The 26,711-nt window shown below is 41.4% G+C and overlaps 1 protein-coding gene and 1 long non-coding RNA gene across 7 annotated transcripts in view; one reads left to right on the forward strand and one right to left on the reverse strand.

Moving 5' to 3' along the window:
* Positions 1-18,080, forward strand: part of LOC130684221 (uncharacterized) — a 32,630-nt gene extending 14,550 nt beyond the window's left edge. The window contains exons 2-3 of the long non-coding RNA XR_008998410.1: positions 9,147-9,281; positions 17,553-18,080. This is a non-coding gene — a long non-coding RNA (uncharacterized LOC130684221). The remainder of the gene's footprint in view (positions 1-9,146; positions 9,282-17,552) is intronic.
* The window catches only part of RUNX1 (RUNX family transcription factor 1), a 244,093-nt gene that overhangs the window by 105,094 nt on the left and 112,288 nt on the right, over positions 1-26,711 (reverse strand). The gene's annotated exons all lie outside the window — the stretch shown is intronic.

The raw sequence follows: 26,711 nt of genomic DNA on the forward strand, positions 1-26,711 counted from the left end.
CATGCTATATGGTGAAAGGGATTTTTCTAATGTAATTAAGGTTACTAATCAGTTGGCTTTGAGTCAGCCAAAAGGGAGACTATCCTGGTAGGCCTGATCTAATCATACGAAAACTTTAAGAGAGTTTTCTCAGGCTGAGGTAGAAATGAAGTCAGAGAAGGATCTAATGTGCCTGCATTGCTGGTTGGAAGATGGAGAGGGCTAAATGCAAGAGAGGAGAATCAGTTTCTATGGTGACCCCTGGCCAAGAACCATCAAGGAAACAGGACACTGTCACACAACCTCACGGAACTGCATTCTGCCAATTATCTGCAGAAGCCTGGAAGTGCAGTTTTCCCTAAAGCTTCCAGATAAGAGTTAAGCCTGGATGACATCTTGATTTTGGGCCTATGAGTTTCCTAAGCTAGGAACCCAGTTGAGCCCATCCAAACTTCTGACCTACAGAACTGTGAGCTAATTAATGGGTGTGGTTCAAGCTGCTAAATTTGTGGTAACTTGCTAGCTTGGCAGCAATAGAAAATTAGTACTCTGATCATGATCCTCCCCATGTCCCCATTTGGGGGAGACACTGTGTGTTAATGAGCAAGGCTATGTATTTTGGTGGTTCAGTAGTAGGAGCCACACACTCAAGCCATGTTCTCCAAAAGTCCTATCAATAATAAAGCTGGTATTTTCATCCCTGTCAATTTGACATCCTTTGTCTCTCACTGTCAGTCCCAGATCACTTGGTGGCTTTTATTGGGCTCCCTCAAGGCCAACTGTGTAGATATCTTACTCCCTTCTGATTCATCCTCACCCCTACAAAACACATAACTGCTGGAGTTTGAACACCTTGCTGGTGAAGCTGTCTTAGTCCTCCTCCAATCCCTAGACAGCACTTCATAAACTGAATGTTTTTCTGAAGCCCCTGGGTATGTGGTCAAGTGTGGATTCTGATTCAGTAGGTTTGGGTGGGGCCTGAGATTCTGCATTTCCAACAAGCTGCCAGAGGTGCTGTCACTGCTGGTGGTTCAAGAACACACCCCAAGTTGGCAAGGGCATCTGCTCAGTATCTGGCAAAAATTTTGTCAGCACACACTAGACAGCAGTGTCTAAGAGGTTTTCATAAACAGCATTGCAAAGTGCAAATTGACATCAAAGCTATCTCTGATTGGACTATTTATTTACTTATTTAATTTTTAAATTGAAGTATTTTTGATATACAATATTATATTTGTTTCAGGTGTACAACATAGTGATTTGACAATTACCTACATTATTAAATGCTGACCCCAATAAGTGTACCTACCATCTGTCAATATGTATACAAAGACATCACAATATTATTGACTATATGCCCTATGCTGTACTTACATCCCTGTGACTAATTTGTATAATCAGAATTTGGGGCTTTTTTATCCCCTTCACCTATTTCACCCCTTCCACCCCCCTCTCTCATGCAACCACCAATCTCTTCTCTGTGTCTATGAGTTTATTTCTGTTTTGTTCATCTGTTTTGTTTTTTTAGTTTCCACATATAAGTGAAATCGAATTGTACTTTTTAAACTCTTTTAATGGATTGACTGTGTGTGTGTCCTCCCCAGATCATATGTTGAAGCCTTAATCCTCAATGTGGTAGTATTTGGAGGTGGGGTTGCTGGGGAATAATAAGGTTTAGACAGGTCGTGAGAGTGGGGCTCTCATGATGGGATTCATGCCCTTATAAGAAGACTTCACACTGAGTACTTCACATGCATTATTCCATTTAACCCTCTAGCAAAAAAATGGCCCATCATTATTCCTTTCACTTTATAGATGAAGAAACTGAGATTCAGTAACTGGCCAATTTGAAGCCATGAAGTTTGCTTGTGGAGTGTCTCGCTGTACCCAGCAAATTAACCCACCTTGCAAGATGGTTTGTATCACTATGGTATTATAGGTCGAATTTCTTTACTAGATCTGGATAAGTTCCATTTAAACTATATGGACATGCTTTCTCTTCAAAAGCAGCACTGTCCAATAGAAATACAATGTGAGTCATGTATGTAAATTTAAGTTTTCTAGTAGCCACATTAAAAAAGTAAAGAGAAACAGGTAAAATTGATTTTAACAATACATTGTATTTAACTCAATATATGCCAAGCACTGTTATTTTAACATGTAGCCAAAATAAAAATTAGTGAGATATTTTATATCCTTTTTTGGGGTAATAAAAATCTTTAAAATCCTGCATGTATTTTATATTTATAGCACATCCCAATTTGGTCTTACCCCATTTCAAGTTCTTAACAGTCTTATGTTAAGACTAACTTATGGCTAGTGGCTCCTGTATTGGACAGTGCAGATATAGAGTGAACACAATTCACTCTGAACAGCAGTTTTGCTGCTAGTCTGCTAGTGCTCAAGTGAGCCCTGTTTTCAACCTATTAGTGAAAGCCATTAAGTAATGTATCTTTTTTGACTTGTATTTTCCCTCTGAGCTGTCCTGAAGCAAGTTCAGAATTTTTATTACAAAGTCACTTAACTGACTCAGAGGCAGGAGGACACACATCCATACCAACAGCAACTGAACTGCAAAGGCCCACTAACCACTGTCAGCACCACTAATGCATTTTCCCAACCATGGATGAGCTGCAAGTCAACCTCATGCATTGTTCACTTCCACTTAGCCTTTATCAGCCCCTGATGGCTCAGCCTATGCAGTAGCGCTTTGGTTTCTTTGAGCTCTGAAAGAATACTACCAAAGCATCTCTTGTCCCTTCCTTTTCCAGCAAAGCTAGATTTCTTTGACATTCATATCAGCGTGTAGCTTAGAATAAGGAGTTTTATTTTTAATAGGCCATGATTTTAAAACAGAATTGCAAAGTGGCTAAATTACTCATTTTCACATAGCAATTCCTATGAACATTTTGAAATATACTTTCAAACACAGCCTAGAGAGTTTTTCAAAAACCCCTCAATAGGTCAACTTGCTACCAATCTTTCAGTTAAAATACAGTGACTGCTTGAATTGGCGAGGCAGCTCCTGGACTAAGTTATGGAGAGGATCTAGCTCTCTTCTAGTCCTCAGAAGAAACAGCACAGAAGAGGAAATAGGGGGGCAGATCTATAACAGTAACCACTGGCCCTACCTCACAGAGTTGGTTCCTCAAGGGCTGCTGGGAACCCTTTTCAGGTCTGAACATATCTTTAGGCAAACACACCCAGTCACCACCTCTTAGTCTAGTGGACTGAGAAGAGGTCAAGGAGTGGATGTGTGGGCCCTAGAAGGGGCATGGATCTTCTCCACATTCTTTTGACTCCTTTAGCCATAGACAGAAGATGCATTTTAAGTGACAGGCTGACAGACCTCTCTGTGCATGAAACTAGTCTCTTTTCTGAATGATATCCCTTATCCAAGCGCTATGGGAAAGTACCCAAGTGTCAAGGAGCAATTCAAACCAACTGCACTTGAGGATCAGGGAGGTGAGTTTATGTACTTTCCCATGGCTTTGAGTCTCCTAATTGGTGAATGTTATAGCAATAAGGTTTTCTGGAGAAGGACAGTAAAGCAGCCATTAGTTTTACAGTCTCTTTACTTTAGGCATCTTAGTTATTGTACTTAAAACCACTTCTGCCACAGTGAATTAGAAACAAAACACAGTTTTTCTTAGTTGAGTAGAAAACAAATGAACAGATTATGAATGAATAAAAAGGAATCTTATTCTGTTTCCCACATCATTCCACAGTGAACTCTCCTCCCCAAAGTGAACAGTTTATTTCTTTATGTTTATAATTTATCTTGACTCTCACTGGATGGGGGGGCAGGAGTTATGAAATGGGAAGGTATGATTCTTTTTCCTCATGCAACATTTATGTGTAAAATAACTAGATGAATCAATTTTACTGGCTTTTGAACTGCTAGACATAGGGAGGAGGGTTGGGGATTAACTGTAGGTCAGTTTGATAAAATGAGCCCAATGACCCTCTGTGAGCTGGCGGAGCAGTGAGCGGGCCCATGTGAAAAATGTGGACAATGGTGGATAATAGGACAGACAAAGGAAATTCCCTAAAACTGGTTGAAAGATCATATTTCTACATAGGCTACTCACTGTTGAACACTTGGAGCAAAGATATGACTATATATAAATACAATTAATAATAATTAATTATATATATTATTTACATATTTTTTACATATAGCTCTCCAAATGAGGGAATGATGGCTGGGTAATCATTCACTCCATCCCTATAGCAAAAGTTATGTTTTAGAGTTATTGATGACACGATTGAATGAATGACTGATTTCATTCATTCATTCCCACTATGTTTGACTCATCTCATGATGGCAGAGGAGTACTGGGAAGCAGACCTCACTGTGTTACTAGCCAGGTGGCCTAGGGGACAATTAGCCCCCTACCTTGTCCTAACCTCAGTTTCTTCACCTCCAAAAATGAGAAACTTGGAAATGGGGGCTTTGTAGTTCCATGACCATTTAGATATAAATGCCATCTGGAATTGTGAGAAGCTGACCTGGTCTGGTGCTGATCCACACCAGCATGTGGCCAGAGTTAACCTGGGTTTTGAATGGGGAGGGGGAAGAAAGGATAACGGGAAACATAGAATCAACTCAACGCAATACATTTTAAAGACTTAGACATTTTACACTGGGTTCCTCTATTTCACATAAGTCATGTCTATTCACTCAAGCAGGCCCAAGCTGCTCTGATTCAAACAAATGAAAGAAATAAGCAACTTTAAGATTCTGCATTTTCTAGAAAATAACAGAAATACATCACTGTTCTGTTCTATAATTTCCATAGGTCTGATAGCAGGAAGCACAGTTACTCATAAATGTTGCTGATAACAACTTGTTATTAGAATTATTTAAAAATATTAAAATTCAGCCCTTTCACTAATTCTGTTTTTTCCATGTCAACCCAATTAGTGATGTTTTTACCATGTATTGTATTATATAATACTACTTTAAGGGATGTACAACATAGTTTTTTTCCTTTAGAATAAACAACTTCATTGTTGTTATTACAACTAATATTGGGTCTAATTGCTGCCTTTTTTTCACTGAAATAAAAACTTTCCTGTCTAGGATCCCATATAGACTGCAGAGAAATTTCTCCCAAATACAGCAAAACTCTTTAGAAAGGGAATGTAGAAACTTGAAATAAATCTTGAGTGCCAGATCACTCATCTGTCCTGGACCTGGGAAGTCTATTCAAGAATCAAGAGTAAGTAAGCAATGTATTTATGTGTAGAGGAATTGCTGAGATATCTACATTGATCAATTAAATAATAAATTGCAAGTATTGTTCTTAAGAGTGTTTTCCAGGCACTCAGACAAGAAGGCAAATCCTTTCATATTAATCCCCCTCTTTTCCAATTTGGAAGATAGAATTTTGTATGAAACAGTATGCTAACACTCTTACTATCCTGCTTGTAGGTCATAGGATTATCATACTCCACAAAAGCTTTGACATTTCATGTTCTAGTATGAATCAAAAAATAGCTAAAAAAATATCAGCAACAATAGAAGTGATCATGCTCATTACATAATCACATTTCCAAAGTTTCATAAAACTCCTAAAATCTTTATGTAATAGTTACATACTTTCAGATTACATTAATAATATTATATTACTGAATTTCTAGCAGTAATCACATTTGTATGGATAATGTGCCATACACACACTGAAATGGAATATTAAAATTTTTTGCACAGACTTCTTAGGAAATATCACTGTCTACTACTCAAACAGTGGTTAAGACAGATTAAAGTTTCTGATGTGATTGCTTTGCACTTGCTAGAAAAATGATATAATTTAAATCACTTTTTCAGTAAGTTGAAGCAAATATTGTCACTGTTTTTGAATAAAGAAATAGGACTAATTTTTTGGAGTTCACCTCTTCTTGAAAGAGGCAAAGAGTAAAAATGATTTTTAACAAAGTAAACAAAAACATCTGAAAAAATAGGTATCTGTTAGCTTATTTCTTACTTATACATAAAATGGAAGAAATATACAGAGATCACCCAAAAATTATTCAAAATCATTAAGCACACAAACAATACTTGGAGCCTTTTTTGTCACTTGTTTTTTTGCAGAGTTAAGTCATTTTTTCAAATAACAAGAGCAAAGGAACAGATGATTCTTCCACTGTAATGACAAATGAACTCCAGTTCATTTCCAGTTGAATTACTGACCGGTGAGCACTGGTGTTTAGTGACTATAACACACTCCTATTTTTCTTGCTGCTCTATGGTCTAGTTACTTTAACAATTCAAATGCATAGGGAGATGCACATCTTGAGGAGAATTTCAAAAGCATTATTGGTAAGTACAGTACTAGGTTAAATTTTGAAGAGGGGAATTCAGCAAGTATTTATATAAACATGGATTTTAGGGATTTTTAAAAGGCATTCAATCATAAGCTCTGTAATGATCAAGTTCTAGACTTAGGGAACATCTCACCTTTTAGAGGGAAAAAAAAAAAACCCCAGATCTTGTCTATTTCCTTACTGCTTCTAAAACAGGAACTATTTGTTTAGCCAAGAACTCACTTCCGCCAAAGACACCAAATAACGAAGTGAACTTCTCAGGAGGAGAGATGAAAACTTTACCATATATGCCAGCGGGGCTCCCGTTTTTGTCTGCACACACCAGGCTGAGTGTCAGATGGAGCTGGCTCCAGGTCTAGCTGAATGAAGGACAGACTGTTCAAACCTCCACAGCAAACTGAGTCTGGGAGACCTGGGCAGACCCTTCCTCTTGATTCACACACTGTTCTGGAGATCATTATTTAACACTGGCAAACTGATCCGTGACTTCAAGTGAAGTGCAAGATACAGATTATTTTCTCCCTCACCGACCAAGCTCACAGGAGAATGCATTTCTTTTCTTTTTGCCTCGGGCATATATAGGCTAGCAATTTTCTTTTCGTTACTGAAATGATTTCCCCCCTACGCTTCTCAATTAGAGTGGAAATGGATTAAGACTGCAGGTTAACTCCTTGGTTACTAGGAATGAGAAAGAAAGAAATGGACTCATACTTTCCCCCAAAGACATTCCTTTAGTGAAAACATGATACTGCCTTAAGGTAAAGCAGCAAAAGGAACACTTCCTTAATGAGAATGTTATCCTGTTACTAGTCAGCTTTATATTTAAAAGTGTGCCAGAATTCTTAGGAGTAAAATGAAAGATAAATTCACATACAACCCAGGAAGTTATAGTGAAGCAACAAACACACACGGCTTCCTAATACTGCAGGGAATGGGTACAGCAAAAGTGGAATGCTTTCTTGGTTTGTACTAAGCTTGAAATATTCAGAGCTAAAAAAGAAAAGTATGGATAAATATCTAGAAACTGCTGGATCACTGGATCACCTGCAACCTTCCCCCACACCCAAATCTAAAAACAAAAACTCCTATAGAAAAATATCCTCTTTATTGATCTTTGAGAATTTGGCATGTTAAATTCCAAAGTATATCAACTTCAAATAACTCCTCAATAGCAACCTGTGGAACAAGAATATTCCCTCTGTTGGAGGTCTGTTGAGTTTCCTTTTAACAGAAAGGAAGGAGCTACTTCCGATTTGAGTGATAAGTCAGCTTTCCTGAAAAAAACTAAATTCCTCTCTGACCTAAAATTTGGGGTCTGTAAAAGTAAATAGGATTCTTTTCTATTTTTCAAGACAGCTAATATATAAGCCTATATATATAATTGACTTGGTAGGTCAGGTAAATAATCTGTCACGTCGGGAATAGCCTGGATAGCTCACCAGTGCATTGGATGTGGGCTATGCTAGGTTTTAACAGGTTTGGGGCATCATCTACCTAAAGACAAGAGACTAGGTCATTTGACCTCTGGGGATCCATCAAGTGATCTTAGTCTGTGAAAACAGAGAAAGCTGTGGAATTGACTCATCAGAAGTGAAAGGCTTCTTTGTGCTATAGGGTTATGATGACTGAGCAAACTTGAGTGGACAAATAATAAAGGTCTCTAATATCAAGTGAGCTGTTTCTGAGCCCCAGGCATTGTGGTAAGGGCCACATTATCTCACCGAATCCTCTTGATAATCCTGTGAAGTTTGAAACTGTTACCCCCTTAGGCTTAAACGGGCTCCGCGACTTGCCACGGTCACATAGAAATGGAGCAGAGAAATAATTTGACCAGGTGCCCAGGAAAATCAGTCTGAATTGCATGTATTTTTAAAAACAATGTCATTCTTCATATTTTGCATTCAAGAGGTTTCGCAGACAGTGACTGTTCAAAAGGGCTGCCTTTGCTTCTGACAGGCAGGCCCTCCCCAGTTTAAGGGGACTTGCACACAGGTCCTCTAGAAGTGTGGCACGAGGAAATGAGCTGCTTTAGAAACACTGAACCCAAATAGATGGATAAATATTTTAACGGCTTTTCCAGAATGGTACTTAAGGAGCAGAGCCCATCTCAATTTGGGTTTGAGCCCATGGCCTCATGGTTAAATATAAAATGCATTAAAGCCCTTTATTTAGAGAGTCACATGCCATATTTAGGGAGCAGCCCCAGTTCTCCTTATGACTTTATTGGGAGTACAATACAAATAGGTGTCTTGATATTGTCATTAGTATTTATTATTTATGAGGACTTGATGGTTAGTCAGAGCCAGGAGGGGTAGGAGCTCCTAGGGTGGAAGGCTTGACTCTGAGGACAGTGCTTCCTTAGTGCACACACTTGGGGGGCTCTTCACAGAAGGAGGAAACCCTAACAGAAGGACCCTGCTCAGCATTTCCCCATGGGTCCAGAACTTGGAGAAATACATCTTGACTTCTGATTTAGAAAAAAGTTGGACACTGCCATATGAAAAGTTCCTGCACAGTGACTTCTAAACCATACATTGTAACTAATTAGTTGGGGATTAAAAATAATAACAGTTGTTATTATTGTAAAAAAAAAAACACAGAAAAAGAAGAAAGAGAAATAAAAGAGAATAAATGGAAAATCACTTCCTGAGAATATAACCTTCCTGAAGCCTGATTTTTTTGATTGATAGATCCATCTCCTGAGTCATGCCCACAATTTACTTCTAGCTGTTCCTTGCTATTCAGAAAAGCTTGAAAGCCTCTGGTCTATAACGTCTTTTTCTCACAGGACTTGTCTTATTAGGTGGCTCAGTATGTGATTCTCTGACCCTCTGCAGGTCTCCTCACCATGCCAGACCCCAGTTTCCACACTGGCCAAGTCTAGAGCTCTACCAATGTCAAAGGCTATCAAGAAGACCAAATTAAATCAGAACTGCTGAAGCGCTGTGAGTAGCCAAACACGGTCATCAAAGGTAAAGCGTTATTATAAAACAAATCAGAGAGGAACTGTTTTGAAGGCCACCCTTCTGTGGAATAACATCAAGACATTTGACAGCTGAGAAGAGTCTTAGGCAACCCTTGGTACAATTCATTCATCAGAAAAGAGAAAGAAGCAGCTCCGAAAAAATGAGTGGTTTTTCCAAGTCTCGCAAACAGGGGCCCATCTGGGACCTTGTGTCCTGTTAATGAACTTCCATCCCCCGACTGTGCCACTGTTCCAACAGCCATGTTGTTACTTCTTTAAAAGAAGGAGGGTCTTGTGAAATTTTATTTACGGAAAACTTAACAGCTCACGAAAAGCTAAATTGATTTCTTCCCTTTCAAAGTGGTTTCCTGATGGCAATCCCATAAATTAAACTCCAGCCCCAAAGAAGTTAGAGGGACTGAATAATAAATCTGCAAGAAGAGATATGGAGAATCCTTTGAAAGACTCAAGACATAAGGCAGTAAGATGCAAAATGTGAAGATCACCAGTCTCCTACCTGAAATGTCAGCGGGAAAAGGATTTTTAAATTGTATTGGTATGAAGGAAGAACATCTCTTTCCTATCTCTAATAATCAAAACTGAAAGCAAGGGAAGAACCAAAAAATCTCACCCCAAATGTCCTCTTTGTCTCTGGGGTGGGGAGGGGAGTAAAAAGTGGTATAAAACATCACTTGGACGATATGGTGAGGTTGTTGCTCAATGCTATGTTGTAACACTACTTTAACTGTCACTGAGAGCTGGGATGGCAAATATTGCATCAACATCTCTGCAAGGTGTTTCCTGGGCTTTGCAGACAGGATGGTTCAGGGGAGGTACAATCTCTATTCTTGTGGAGGCCAGATAAAGCCTGCTGCTTGGAGCCACTATCTTTTGTGCTGAAGTTGTAGATAACACAGTTTCACACTGGCTGTCCAAGTCTTGCTTTCCCAACTTGTAGGGTTGTATTGCTAAAGTCTTTTGTGTGTGTTTTATCAGACCCATTTTATCATCCTTCTCCAAACGCCCTTTGTCAAAGTCAGCCTTTGAACTTCTTTTGCATATACATTGAATGTAACCAATGATTCAGAATATATGAAAGACTTATCTTATAACTCTACAGAAAGAGGAACAGAGTCATCGATCTTTCTGCCACAATAGATCTTCTTGGGGCCGCATGTGTGCATGTGTGTAGCGGGGACAGGGTTATAATCTTGTTGTTTATCTTTAGGGTATTATGCAACAGGCTATCCTTTGCAAGTATTTTATACCTTTTGCTTACACACAAATTAAACCTGAAGCCTGTGCAATGCAAAAATGCTAACAGCTAGCTTGTCTTGGATTGTACTGAAGGCACTGTGGGTGGGGCTGACCTTGGGGTCCCAATCACAGGACTCCCTGCGTGGACATCATGCCTGGCTGACTTTGTGTCCTTTTCCCTGGGCAGTTTGTGGTCAGATGACAGCCTGAGTTATAAGACTTAGTAAGACTCTTGCTTTGCTTTCATTTGATTTGGTGCTCCCTGGAACCTAGCACTAATCCTTGCACTAGGAATTGATGATTGCTCCTGTTATTTATATTTCCTTTATGTGGAAAACAGATAGAATCCATTCGGGTCACATCAGATAGGTTTAGGACTTCGTCCCTCTTTTTTCATCTTTTGCATGTCTCATGTTGAACCCTAGCCTGCAACTGTGAAACTCGGACTAGAAAGGAGAGGTGGGGACAGAGGAGGAAGGTGGTGCTCCTCCCTTCTCTGGGTGCAGAGGAGACTTCTCAGCATTGCATATGCACTGCTGAAAACACAGAATGTTGCTCTGATGTGGAATACATTGCATTTCTTAAAAAAAAAAAAGACACCTAGATAATGTTCTGTTTGCTGTCCTGCACATCTCCAGAGGAGGTGCAGAGGGTAGGGAGCCGCTCAGCTGAGTCAGAAAGGGTCGCAAGGCTCTCTGGCTCCAGCAGGGCCATCCTTCGGGAGAGGAGATGAACTCATCTCATGGTTGGGAAGTAGAGAGGAGGAGCAGATACATCTCTGCAAGATTAAACTTGACCTGTAGGGTTGTGGGTCCCCTCATCAAATTTTCTCAGGTCTCTCCCTTTTCCTTCTCCTCCTCCTCTTCCTCCTTTCTGAAACTGTTACCTGCTAGGCTGTGAGTGGGCCACCGTGCAGTGTTCTGTGATGGGGGGAGCACACACAGTCCAGCGTGGACATCGAAACAAGCCAACATTCAGATGGACACAAATCAAGACCTGCATAAACCGGCTCTGAAATCTGCTGCCGTAAACCAGCCGCACGCTTGCCGTGTTCCTGGCTTACTTAGCTCTCTCTTCCCCATGGGGGCTCAGACTTCAACTCACCCACTGCCTGCATCCTGGGAAACCAGAGCTGGCATCTCAGGGCCTGAGTCATGCCTCGTGGCTCCCTGGTGTCTGGCAAGTGAGCAAAAAGCTACGCTTCCCTTCTTTCCCCACCGTCCTGCAGCTGGCTGCAGTGCTCAGGCTCTCCAGCTCCTATTTTTCTCCTTTTTGTAATTTCCTGATCGAATCATCAGTGACAGAGATAATTTTCAAAACTTTTTTCCTGGTGGGGGAATTCATTTAGGCTTCTGGGAACTAAGAACAAATGAACTGTCTTTAGGAAGTCATGAACTGCATAATGAAAGCTAAATGCAGAGGCAAAAATCTCTCTTGCCCTTCATCCTCTCCATCACTAGCCCTCGATGTGAGAGCAAAGCCTCACCAATTGGGACCTGGCTCCAGCTGGAGTCCCCTGCGCCTGGGACCGAGCTCAGACTCTGCCCTCTGGGTGCACGGCATCCTCACCCCGGGCCCTTCTGGTGGGTTTGTGCGTGAATCACACACCTGTCAGGACTCCTAATGCTCCTGTTGGCACTTTTAAAAAATATTGCATACAACTTCAATTGTGTGTAATCTAGGGGGGCACAAAACACCTTTGTTGGAGTTTCCTGGGGGTAATAGGAGCTATCTGATTGGGGGAAGCGGGTGCTTCCTGATTTTGGCTCATAAAGCTGCTGCTCGAGGTGGTATAGGACTGGCGGGTAGAGTAGGTAGGTTCTCAATACGTGTCTGCTGAAGAGAAGTTGGTGAAAATCAACATCAAAAATACATTTTTGGGATTATTTCAGGGAATAAAGGTGCTGCTAACAATAGGAGCAAACAGTATCTATGAAATAAGGAAGGAAGTATCAGATACCTTGAATTCAGCAACCTGGGGTTGAGGGGAATTTTTTTTTTTTTTCAGATATGTGAAGCACAGAGAGATGGGTGGATCTGTCAAGGTTCTATACCTGATAATCAGGTTTGAACCCACACTCTGATAAAGGCATGGCCTGTAGTCTGCTCAGTGTTGGAGCGTGCAGCAGGGAGAAAGGCCAGCAGCCCCCCTCCAGCTAGCCCCACTGCAGTCTAGAAGCCCGAGGCCAGTGTAAAATGGGATCATGTCTGTCCTCTACCCCAGGCCCAGCCACCACTCTGACCTCACAGGGCAACTGTATCCCTCAGCTTGTTCTGACACAGCCTCTGTTCTGTCCCTCAGATATACAAGCTCTTCCTGCCTCAGGACCTTTTCATATGCTTTCTTTCTGCCTGAATCACCTGGCCCTCCAAGGTTTCCCAAGAGCCGCCCAAATGTCATCTATTAAAGTAACAACTCAAGTAACCCCACACCCTACCCGTGCCCTGTCACTTGGATATCACACACACTGAGTTACTGTCATCATTGCATTTGTCTTATTTAATTTCTGTGTTTACTTATTTTACTTATTTATTGTCTGACTCCATCCTCCAGGGAGTCCTGCTCACTGCTGGGGGGCACCCAGCATCAAGAAAAGAGTCTGCATTTGAGTAGATTCTGAATAAACACTTTCTGTGAATGAATGAATAATGAGCTGTAGCTGCCACCACCTCTCCTGCCTGCTATACCCGAGTCAGCCTAGATCTGAGAGAGAGGAGATAACTGCTTCCAGGTGTCCAATAGTGAAGAAAATCCCTCCCTTTACAACTTGTAATCATTGGGTTCCAGTAAGTCTAGAAGCCTGAGGAACCTCCTCTCTGTATTGTGATTGTTGGTGCCTGGAGGGCTTTGGAAGTTGACACTGTCAACAACCTAAGAAACTGTCTTAGGTTTCTTAAGAGTTTGGGACACTGTGGTAACTATACCTGGTTGGCTATTGGAGGCGTCCTCTTTCTAACAGTTTCTGGTGCTTTGGATATGCAAATGTACAGTTTTTCTCACTCAGTTGGTAAACATTTCTGGCCAAATTAAAACCAAAGGAATGCAACACAGAAGATTCATCGGTATATTCCGCAGACCCATGACCACACACTGCCCCCTCAGGTAGCAAAGGAAGACTACTGTTTTTCCAGCTTTCCCGGTCTTTGGGGGTGCATGCTGAGCAGGGGAAGGGAACCCACATCTGATGCATATTTGAGACTCCAGGTCAGTCTTAGAACTGCTCTCAGATATTTAGAACATTGTGGATGAATATGATTTGATCTGAGATAAACATTCCAAGGTGATGCAAACCAGGGTACAGAGAAGGCCCTGGCCCCCCAGTCCAGGGCCTCCAGCTGGCCTTATCTAGGATGAGACAGGCATAGGCCTGGCAGGTACAGGAGGGAGCAATGGGCATTGCATGAGATTTCCTCTGGGATAAACAGGGCTCCAGGGAGGGAAGACCCTCCAGGGCTTTAATGCAGGGCTGCCCAGCCTCCAGTGAACGGAGCTGTGTGGATGGGAGTAGATTTCCTGCAGCTGTTGTCTAGAGAGGTGGGTGCCCATGTGGGAAACCCCAGGGCAGGCAGCATCATTACTGGTGTGATGTTTAGAAACATCAGCAAACTCCTATTTCTGCTAGGCCCCCTGCTTCTTAAGCTTTTCACTTTCTCTCATTTTTTGTTTGGCCCCTTCCATTTTGTACTATTTTCAGTGAGGATTCAGGGCAGCAAGCGTGATTTACACCACCCTGTGACACAGGGCCTCAGTCTGGGGTGGGTGTGGGGACCCTTACATGGTATTCTTTAATAATTTACATGGCAGCATTGGGGGTACTCTTAACTGCTTCTTAAAAGCAATTAATGGATTTTCTGACATATCAGTTAACAATGTATTACACTGACACAAAGTCGTGTGTAGGCTCTTGATTGGCCCAGAGAACTGTATGGATTAAATTCAGCCCAGAGTTTAGCTTTGGAGACTAAAAATATGCCTCTATAAAAGGAAAGGCTTTTTACATGGAGTGTTGTCTAAAAATCTAAACCATATGTCCTTTCCGGGCCTGTCAATAGGGTAAAATACAGGCTCGAGTGTGTGTAGCTACTCAGACGTCAAACATTCAAGAGGCATGAAATAACCTACTGTTACTAAATATGCTCAACACACTGGATGAAAAGTTGCCCAGGCCATGCCAAGGGAATTCTCTCTCAGTCAGAGTGTAACGAGAGGAACTCCATCAAAATATGGTTTGCTAAGGACTCTTAGAAGCAGGCAGATTGCGCTGTGCTAGGAGTGGTCACCTCAGGGCAGGCCAGCTCTTTACGTAGCTGAATTTGCCGGATCCATTCACTGTTGCCTGTGATGGAAGAATTATTTGTCAGGAGGATTCCTGTCCACCATGCAGGCTTTATGAATGGGGACATCAAGATACAGATTAGTTAAGTGGCTTGCCCCAGGTCAGACAGTGAGTCAGGGAAGTGCTAGAAACAAGGGCTTCCCGACATCTTGGCCTCTGAAGGGATTCATGGGACAAACTTCTGCAATGAGTGTAGTGCAATATGAGATGCATTCACCTGCCAGGAAGTTTCTATGTATATTTAAACATGTACTGTGCCCACAGTAGAAAACTCCTTGGAGTAAACTTTCAGGGGAGCAGTGTTTCTTCACCCTCCTGATGCTGCCTGCCGTGTGGAGGGGACCCTGGGAAGCTGTTGCATTAGCGAGTCTGGGAGGAGGAAGCGGCAGCTATGGGAACCTGACTCTCTCCTTCCCTCGTCCTGGGTGGGGGTTAGTGGCTGCAGGAGGCACACATTTGTGTGGTATGTTTTGCAGGCCCAGCCCTGGTGCTAAGATGCCTGAGACAGACGAGTGAGTTTATCTAACTTTGGAGTTTGGTGTCGGGAAGCCCGCCGTTGCTGCATGCCTAAGCCCCAGTCTGCAATCTGGCTCTGAGCCGCTGTAGAGCAGGCCCTTTGACCTGCATATGCCCACTCCTTTTTGACTGTTTGTTAATGGACTCAGAATTCATGGAGGCTGCCGTTTATTGGGCGTGCTTCAATCTTCAGTGTCCACAAAGAGATCTGGGCATTAACCTGAACACATGGTAATAAGAGAACAAGCCGACTTGAACTTGATAGACAGCTGAGCCTGGCTTCCTGGCTGCATCAATTAATCTATTTTCTGAATTATAGAATAGGGATAGGTCCTCCGTTACAGCTCTGTTATGGGGATTTGATGAGATATCCTATTAGACCACTCTTAGACTATGTTTAGCATATCTATTGCCAATTAATGGGACTTAAACTATTTTCTGTTGCAAAGTACCAGAAGAAACTCATATAAGAGGATTTCAAACCTTAAAACATTTACATATAGTGCTCTTATACTTTTTACTGGTTTGAGAACATCTTACAAAGAGGACAGTTTCACAGAAGAATGAAAGGCCACCGGGAGAGAAGGGACTGTGCCCTTTAAGGGGAAAAAGAGATGTAGAAACACCTCATAGGGAAGTCCAAGCTCTTTGCTGATCTGGTCCTGTTGAGAAGAGTTCTTGACAATCCTCTTGGCAGCTGAGTTACCATTCCTTCCTCCTTGCTTAGCCCAACCCAAGTGGGTATAAAGACTCAAGATCATAGCACCTGCTTTGAGTGCACAGAATAGTGTGGCAAGCAGCAAAGGAGAAAAACATTTTCAAATCAGCAGAGAAGCATTATATGCAAATGTAAAATTTTCTTATTGATATTCATATGACTCTATGTCTATGACCATTGTTGTTTCTGGGCAGAGTGGAAAGTATTGTCAGACAAGAGAAGTAAGCACAGGAGATCAATATTGTTTGGGTGACTCATTTTAGAATTGTCTTCAAATTTTAACACTTGCAAATTCCATTTTTCCATGTTAGTGTTATTTTGCTGACACAGAGAAAAATAGTTAACATTATAAAAATACAAAGAAAAGTATGCTCAGGGGTCTGATGTGCTGATTATCAACTGCCTCTTTGCATTCTTAATCTTGGGAAGTGAAAAGCTTTTACCCAGAGCTGTAGATTTTTTCACTCTTTAAAACTATGGTGACAAGAGATCCAAGTCAGATTCAATAACACATATTCTGAAAGTAATTTGGTTAAGAATAGAGGATTTTTGGGGGGGGAACGGGGGGAAAAGGACATGAATTATTTACCATGGCTCTAGAGATGGAAGAAAGTCCCAAGATTTTACTGAAGTCACTGATTGATTTTCTGACACAACAAAGTGAAATGAAACTCAAGTGGCCAGTTGTGCTGCATGGCAGACACAAGATCTCTTAAATGTGGAGCTGCATTTCAGGAGCTAGAAGTTTGTATCTTAGGGGTGGGGAGAAAGGATGGTGATTTCTGCTGCCTTATAATCAATACATCCTATAAAGTTCTTGAAGCTGTCAACAAAATATGAACTCCATATTCAGTTAATGTAATGCAAACACCTCCCTGCATAAAGACCTATCCGGGTCGTTCTTGGGGAGTAAGAGCTCATGAAAGCATGGCCCCCAGCTCTCAACAAAGGCACAGCTTAGTGGGGTGGTAGATTGGTCACCAAATACTGCCAGTCTGCTGTAGTATGCAGTGAATGTGCTAATGTAGCTATAAACCATGTTATGGGAGCACAGACAAGGGGAGAAATGAGTGCCATCTGGAAGGGCTGGGGAAGCTCTGAGGAGGAGGTGGTGGGAAGATTGTCTCTGGAGGAGTGTAGGGTTTGGGAAGAGAATTTCATGTAGTTCCCAAGACATAAGCAAAGGAAGAAGGGAAGTGCAGAGGGCATCACAGAATGGTGAGTGATGGCTGTAGGATACAGCTGCATTGCATGCTGGCCTGGGGGAGAATTAGAATTCTGCATTAGAATTCTACATTCTAATTCTGGCTGTATGTGTGTTTGATTCTTAGGCAGTAGAAGATGTTGGACAGAGTTGTAATTTTAAATCAAATCAAGGATGCCTGCACTGGGTGAGAAATGTAATGAAATGATGGTATCCCTTGATAGTTACCTCTTTTTTTTTTGGCAGAAAGATCTCAAAGACGATAGATGGAAAGGTGTGCAGACACAGAGAAAAATGAAAGAGTAAGCCTGGAATGGTTAGCCGCCATGTAAGTGCTGAAATGAATGTGGATCTTGGTGGGTACAAAAGGCAAGCCAATTATCACCTCTGGAACTTGGAATCAATTTGTAAGATGGCTCAACTGCACCCCAGATGCATAAACAGAAGTCTAAGAGATGGTTATAAAACCCTTGGCTTTTACCCAAGTTACGGTGCTATGTTAAGGTCAGGTTGATCAGAGAATCACTGTGCAATAATCTGAGTTTTCCCTTTGAGGGTGTTCATGAGATGCGAAACCCAGTGGGATGGTGACACCTCTCACCCTGAAAACCTCCTGGGGAGATTTCTTAGCCTAGCTTTATGACAACTGTCCTCTGGTCTACGAGCTGAAAGAAATCCAGTTGATCACCAGCATTGCCATTAACATTTGCACTCAGTGAAGCGGTTATCCCCAGCTGTGAGGGGTACGTGGCAGGATCTATGATTATCAGAGTAATTAAAAAATTAGCTTATTTTATATGTTGTGCTCTCTAATGGATTTTTTTTTTTTAGAGGGCATCTCTCATATTTATTGATCAAATGGTTGTTAACAATAAAATTCTGTATAGGGGACTCAATGCACAATCATTAATCAACCCCAAGCCTAATTCTCAACAGTCTCCAATCTTCTGAAGCATAATGAACAAGTTCTTACATGGTGAACAAATTCTTACATAGTGAATAAGTTCTTACATGGTGAACAGTGCAAGGGCAGTCATCACAGAAACTTTCGGTTTTGATCACGCATTATGAACTATAAACAATCAGGTCAAATATGATTATTCGTTTGATTTTTATACTTGATTTATATGTGAATCCCACATTTCTACCTTATTATTATTATTATTATTATTTTTAATAAAATGCTGAAGTGGTAGGTAGGTGCAAGATAAAGGTAGAAAACATAGTTTAGTGCTGTAAGAGGGCAAATGTAGATGATCAGGTGTGTGCCTATAGACTAAGTATTAATCCAAGCTAGACAAGGGCAACAAAACATCCACGGATGCAGAAGATTTCTCTCAAAACAAGGGGGGGTGAGGTTCTAAGCCTCACCTCTGTTGATCCCCAATTTCTCACCTGATGGCCCCCCTCTAATGCATGTTTTGATTTTATTCTTTGTTGGAAAGAAATATCATGACATTTTTCATGAGGGCTGGACTGTAAATCTTTCACAAATTAAAAAATTTATATGAAATATATGCATAAAATTGCAATATAGTATAATTTGAGATATACCATAATGCTTAGTATATGCCAGATACTATATTTATTTACTGATATAAACATGTATCAATTCCTTTCACATCTTTGCTGTGAGGTAGGTATCATAATTATCATCCATATTTTATATTTGAGGAAACTGAGGCATGGAACTGCTGATTAATTTGCCTAAAGTCACACAGCTAGCAGAGCTGGAATTTGATCTTAAGATAGCTTGGTTGCACAGTGCATGCTTTTAACCAGTCTCCTAAACAGCCCACTCTTGACACCAAAACCTAACCCTTGGCATGAACTTGTAAGTACAGACTTTGAAAAGTGATGACCATAGAAAGGAACCTCTGATGTAGTGACCATTGAGAACCCAGACAACAAATGTCATGTATGACTGCATTTGACACCTGTGCTCTTTCGTCGGAGACCAGATAAGGGACCTACTAATATTTTTGGACTTCTTGACCTCTGACCTACTACACTATTTTGCCAAGTTTTCATGGAAGCCCCCACTATGTGGGGTTTCACCAGGCACCACTGGTACATCCTTTGCTTTAATGAGTCTGCTGGGCTGTCCTTGCTCCTTCGTGACTTGCTCTTTATCACACATCTGGCATGTGCCCAGCAGAGCCTGACTTCCGGGAAAAAAAAATGATTTACCAATTTAGCATGGAGATACAAATACTTCCTTCTTCAATTGGGTGGTCTCCTTATAGAACTGAAACAAAATTAGACCCAGGAAGTGGCAGGTAGTTTTGAAACTGATGCTTGATAAGTGAGTATTATTAGACTCAGATTCTTGTCCTAAACAAGCGCTGTAGACCTTTAGGAAAGACCAATGGCAGATGTAACTTTTTAGATGTGCATCAAAGTGTAAAGTTATATTTTTGAAACACACTTGAGAACTAGATTGAAGCATTTGTTCACTCAATGCACTGTTATGAACTGGTGATCCTGGCATTGTTTTACGAACCTGAATGAGAGCAGTGAACAAAACAGCAAAAATCTCTTCTTTGGAAAGCTGACCTTCGACGGTAGATGGAGAAACCTGAATGAATTCATGCTCCATGTTTGATGTGAGGACAAAGCAAAGTGACTATTGTCAGAGACAAAGGGCCCTTGATATTAATAAGCTTGCCTTCACACTGTTCTATCAATTGTCATTTTCAGCTATTTTCTTCCAAGGATATATCTTAGCATCTTGGCATATTTTATGATCTCACCCCCAACCTCTTTTATAAATGTCTGTAACTTTTGGTGTTCTCTTACTCCACAACCAAAGCCTTCCCCAAGACCTCAGGCTGCCCACTTCCTGATAGGAATTGTGGCCAAGTCATTATGGACAGTGACGGTCCCCAGTTTCTGCCCAAATAGATGAGGCAAGAATAAAAGCACTCGAGGCTCCTGGTGCCATCGACTGGAGGACAACTTTCAACCAGAAACACACAGAAAAATGTACCAATTTCAGACTAAACTGAATGGTCTGTAAAAACCCACATGAACATATTTCCCCCTCTGTTCCTCTTCTCTAAGTTGTACATAATTACACTCCTGGGAACATGGGAAAACATCTTTAGGTATGACTCTCTACAGAAGGTCTTAGCTCTTAGCAGAGTGAAGGGGCTGTCCAGTTCCTCACCTAAGGACTAGAATTAAAGACCCGGGGTCTGATGCTGTCCTTAATCTCCCTGCAATGTTGGGGGGTGGGTTGGAGCAGTTATATATGTATCCACATGGACAAGTTGCACATTCATTAAAAAGACCTTCTGTATAAATATCAGCTATTTAAACACTCTCCCCCCTATTTTTCATTGTAATGAAATAGACAATAACATCAAACTTAACAATTTTAACCATTTTACAGTGTGTAGTTCTGTGGGATTAAGTACATTTACCTTGATGGGCAGCTATCACCACCAATCACCTCCAGAAAACATAGATACTCTGTACCCATTAAGCACTAGCCCCCATTCCTCCACACTCCCAGCCCTTGGCAACCACATTCTAAGTTCTTTATGAATTTGACTATCCTAGGAACATCATATAGTGACTCAAATAATGTTTGTCCTTTGTGACTTTGTCCTTTGTGACTGGTTTATTTCATTTAGCATGTCTTTAAAGTTCGCATGTGTTGTGGCATGTGTCAGACTTTATTTCTCTTTTAAGGCTGAATAATATCTTATTGTAAGGCTAGAACACATCTAGTTTATCCATTTACCTGCTGATGGACACTTGGGTTGCTTCCACCTTTTGCCTACTGTGATTAATGCTACAGTGAATATGAGTGTACAAATGTGACCATTCTTATTCACTCTCTTGATATGAACAGATTTTCTAAAATGTGACAGGTTCAACATGACCACATGCTTTTGAAAAACCAGTGGCAGAATAAGATTGTCTTAATTAATTTTCCATGACTACTTTTTACCTTTTAGATTCATTCATCTGTTCAACAGGCATGTGATGAATGCCCACTGTGTACCAAGTCCTCTGCTGGATCTCGCATGTTCCAACAGGCACCAGGACCAGTTGCTGCTTTTAAAGGAGACAGACCTGTAAGTGAGGGGCTCTGGGCTGTAAGTGAGGGGCTCTGGGCTGCTGCTCGCGTGCCTTCAGCAAGGCACACATTGGTTAGAAGGGAAGAGAGAGCAGTTGTGTTTCACCTCTCCTGGGTGGGTAGGGAAGGTTTTGGGCAGTGGTGTTTCTCCAACTAAAGAACCCCATACGATGTGATGACCCTGGGCTAGGTACCTAGCATATGTGCTTTTGTGCAATTATGTCAATAGTCTTTTGAGGTACATACTTATTATCCCCATATTAAAGATAAAGAATCAAGGCTTGGAGAGATTAAGTAATTTGCCCAAGGTCAGATACTTAGTAAGAGGCATATCACTTTGCAGACCCTAACTACTCTCATACTGATGTTCCAAACAGGAACTGACAAGGTAAGGTAACGGAGGGCATTCTGGAAAGAGAAGACAGTGAGCTGGACACATGGTCTGCTGAAGGAGCATGGAGGAATTTGGAGAACTGCAAACCATCTTTTCCAGGTGACTTAAAAAGAGGGTCATAACAATTGCCTGCTAGACTCCCCCAGTAGTTAGCCTAGAGGAGACCCTTGTTTTCTCATCTGTCCCTCATTGTCCTGAGTAGGATGGTATCAGAGGCATCCAGAGATACTGGATACTGGAAAACTACATGGTATTTTCTCCCCAGCTTGCTTGGAATCTTCTGGCATAAACAGATGGAAAACATCAAAATCTTTTTTACTGAGTAAGTGTGTATCTACCATTGATTGAATGTTTATTCCAAGCCAGACACTATTCTAAATACTTCACATGTATTACTGTCCTAACTCTTCACCATAACCCTAAGGTGTAGGTTCCATGATCATTCCATTTTATAGAGGAAGATAACGAATCCCAGGGAAGATAAGCATTTGTTTATGGTAACACACTTAGGAATTGACAGGGCCATAATTTGAAGGATACGGAGGTCCAGAAAATCACAAGTGGTTGGTATCAATGTCCTGCTTATGCGTCAGACCCTAAAGGTCAGCTTTCTCCCAGCATGGTGGAGGGGGGTTCTTGATTCACCCTCTATGAGGCTGCTTACCCTTGGCCGTTAGGACAGGTGGCTGGACAGCTCAGTGTGCTCAGAAAAGTAAAGATTATCAAGCACCCAGGGGCTGTTGATACACTTTCATCTTGTGCAATGGTGAAGATGAAATGTCTATATTTAAATTGTGTTCTTTAGGAGGTGAGCTGTCACTGTCCGTTATTTCTGTGGTTTCCATTTCTTTCCAGTTCACCACTGACTTGTGAAGAAACTGAGAGATGATGAGCTGAGTCCGGCTCATGCTGGGTGTCAGTTATGTACATTTTTAAGTTGTGATGTCATGAAAACCTGTGGCATATTCTATAAAGTCAGAACTTGATCTCAAACAAAATTCTAATTATAGTTGTTACTAAAAATACCCCCAAACAAACCCAACCCCGACAACTTAGTTGTTAACTTTACCAAACCTAGATGTCCCATGGGAATTCAAAGTACTCATATATAAAACTGAACTTGTGGCCAACCTCCATACCTACTATGTTTCTATATTTCCCATTTCTATGGGCAGCAATTCTGTCACCAGTCACCCAAGGGAGAAATCTTTCTTTCCCAACATCGCAAAACTGTCAAAGAGGTAATAAGCTCTTCCTCATCATTGGTAGCATGCCCTTTACTTCCTTCCTACTGCCAATGTTTCTTTCTCCTGCCCATGTCATCCCTAGACTTTACTTAGAATATTTCCTGTATCTGGATTTGACCCCACCTTTCCATCTTCCCTGCTGCTGCTGAACCATGTCTCTCAGATTAAAATCTGAATGTATTTCCCTGCGTGAAATCTTTTGATAGGCCCCCACTCTCTGGGGCCTCTGTCCATGTTGCCTTCCTGCCTCTTCTTGAATCTAATGCTCTTGTTATATTGACTCTTTTTTGTTTTCCTAACATGTCAGGCTATTTCACAGGAACGACCTTCACCCATATGGTGACCACCCACAAGGTGTTTGCCCTTTCCCCTATGATGACTCATTTCTTTTCACAACAGCTCAAAATCATCAGTCTATCTGTAGATCCCAAACCTTTTCTGGGCCCTAACTAGACTCATTGCTTCCTTTCCTTTCCAAAACTAATTCAGTTTAACTAAATTTCAGTGAACATTTGGGGGCCACTTATGGTGCTGAGCTCTGTGCTATGTGTTGGAAATATAGAGAGGAGCAGGGCACATTCCTGTCCTTCAGGCACACCAGAGTAACAGTCCGTGTCCACAAGGCAGGTGGTGACTAATTCTCTTGCAGGGGTGGGCAGGTTTCCTGGAATTCCGATGCCAAAGTTGGGCTTATGGAAGAATGAATAGGGAATTGGTGGTGGTGGTAGAAGTGGCAGTGATAGGAACTGAAGAGGAGACATTCTAGCTAGAACAAGCAACACATGCACAGGTGTGGCGGTGTGAAAGAAGAAGGTGACTGGGGACACCTGTGTGGTTTAGCATCACCAAACAAGTCTCTTGGGACATGAGAACCTGGAGGAGGGCAGGAGCCAGAGGGAGAAGTACCTTGTTTAATATGGTAAAGAGTCTCAGTTTTGTTCCTTTTCCTGGAACATCCACTTCTTCCCCCACCCACCTTTCCTACCAAGATCCATCCAAGTGCAATGACATCCACAGACTCTTCCAGATGATCTCAACTTTCTGGAACAATTCTGTGAACTATCATAGTACTGGGTCATATGTAGTTTGGGTCATATATCTAAAAAATTAATTGCACCGATATTTTATTGTTCTCTAACAGGATCATGTAAGTTTTTTGCTTCCCCAATGTTACGGGTTGAACTGTGTCCCCCCAAAAATATGTTGAAGACCTAACTCCTGGTATCTATGAATGTACCTTATTTGGAGATAAAGGCATTATCAGTTATAATGAAGTTAATATGAGGTCATTAGTGTGGACCTAATCCAATACGACTATCCTTACAAGAAAAGGAAAATGCCATGGGATGACTCAGACGCAGTGAGAATGCCACCGGGGTCAGAGGCAGAGCCTGGAGTGACGCAGCACTAAGCCAAGGGACTCCAAGGATTGCTGGCAACCGTTAGAAGTTAGAAGGAGGCAGGGAAGCCCCTGCGGGTTTCAGAGGGAGCATGGCCCACCTGATACCTTGATTTTGGATTTCTCTCCTTTAGAACTGTAAGACAATAAGTATTTGTTGTTCTAAGACACACTAACATTACTTTGTTAATGGCAGCCCCAGAAAAGCAAATTTAGCCAACTAAATGGAAAGTTCCTTAGAGACTGAAAGCAGCTGTAATATTTTAGTGTTAGTACAGCACAGCTCAGAAGGGTGTTCAAGAAATATTTGCTGATTCATTGTAGGATAGGTGCATGAAGTGGGTGGGGATGAGGTTTACCATAGCAGAAGGACATAGAGTCATGTCTGTTCTCCAAATGCCAGCACTGTAGTAGGCTTTCCTGATGTGTCTCATTTGCTATGGAAAAGCTGTGCATCTCTGCGATTTAACCTCCCTTTTACATGGTCATTAAAAGCAAAAATAAGGGCAGAACATGTTTACAATTGTTAACAGAAGTTATCTCTAGAAAGTGATGTATGGAGTAATTTTGATTAACTTTTGGCTTGAGTGTTTTAGTTTAAATAAAGGGCACATGTATTCCTGTAATAATAAAAGGTATATATTTTTAAAAAGGCAAATGTTTCATGTGCCCAATATGAAAAGACAGCACATAGTTATTCTTGATTGATTAAATCTGTCAGCATTTTGATCTACAGCAAACACAAGCTTGGGTTTTTCTAAAGCCCTTTGGGGTTTCTTTAAAGCAGGCTGTTTAACCAATGTTTTGAACATATCAGGTTAAGGTATGTGACACAGTCTCTCCAAGTGGGATTTAATATAATGCAATAAGAAGTGAAGATTTAATGGAGGATCTCTTTCCTAAGCATAGGAAAAATCAGGTAGTTGTTTATCATTCTTTGTACAGAGCATTCAGCTTTTCTATTGGCCAGACAGATAAAACAGATGTTCTGTGAAGACATCAGCACCTATGCAGAAAATCAAAGCTACTCAAAGGAAAACAGAAGGATGGGGAGAGATGCAGACATTGCCTGTAAAGGGTGGTTCAGTAGCACTAGAGTATTTCTTTCACTCCATCTCTTCCCCAGGGGTCCTGGGGCATTTCCTTTGGCTAAAGTGCTGTTGAAGGGTCAGCTGCTAGAATGAGGGGTTTACTGCTGAAGAATCAGTTACCTGCACAATGAGTCAATCAACTAGGAGAGGACAAAAATGGGTGGATTTAAGCATTTCAGAAGGCTTGACTCCTACTTTATAAGAACAGGGAGAAAATTCATGAAGACAGCGAGCACATTAAAGAATAGAGTTTATAGGATGCAGACACAGGAAAAGAACTCAGTCTTGGGAAGCACCACTAAAGGATTAATGACAACCGGCTGGGCTTCAGCTTTCTTTACTTCCTTACTATGACCACGTAACATAGAATGCCGTGTGTGTGTTATTTGGGCACACAAGCGTAGGGAAAGCTGCCACTCATTTGTTAATCAGTTTCCTACTTGGTGACTCTTGCCCGTGAGGCAATTAGTTTTCCAGAGATGATGCTTTGTTTGGGATGCAAAGGCCCTGTGCCAAAGATGGTCTCTCCTTTCTTCTGGGCCTTGGGTAGATAGGGGCGACTCATTTCTCCTGAGGCTTTTCCACTGACTCTAGATGACGTACTTGTTTGTTTGGACTCTGAATTCAGCAAGGTTCTCTTGCCTCTGCCATTTGTCTTTGACACTGAAGGCAGTTTGTAAGAGTGTTGCACCGTGCCATGGACATTTTAGACCATGTTAAGGGTGGTAGAATAGATTAAACATAGTGCCTGCCACATAGCAGGGACCTGGAACAAGTTTTCTGAGAGGAGCTTGCTTTGGCAACACAAACTGTATATTGCATTAGTGATCTTTAGGGTTTGAATCTATTCATAGTTAATGAGTGGATTCACTAGCTAGCTCTGGTAATGTCTCTTCTAGAACAGTGATTCTCAAATTTTACTGTACATTATGATTACTTAGAGAGTTTTACAAAATCCTAGTGCCAGGCTACTTCCATACCAAATGAAATCACAAACCTTAGGTGTGGGACCTAGCTATTGATTGTTATTTTTAAAAAACTCCCCAGGTCATTCCAAAAAGTAGCCAAGTTTGAGAACCCTTTACTACTTCAAACTATCCATAAATAGCCACTAGTCTCATGTAGAAATTTCAACTAAACTAATTTAATCACTTACATAAAGTCCCTCAGTTGCAATAGTTGAATTT

This window comes from Manis pentadactyla, chromosome 1 (genome assembly GCF_030020395.1).
Source record: "Manis pentadactyla isolate mManPen7 chromosome 1, mManPen7.hap1, whole genome shotgun sequence".
In the NCBI taxonomy this organism is placed as follows: Eukaryota; Metazoa; Chordata; class Mammalia; order Pholidota; family Manidae; genus Manis; species Manis pentadactyla.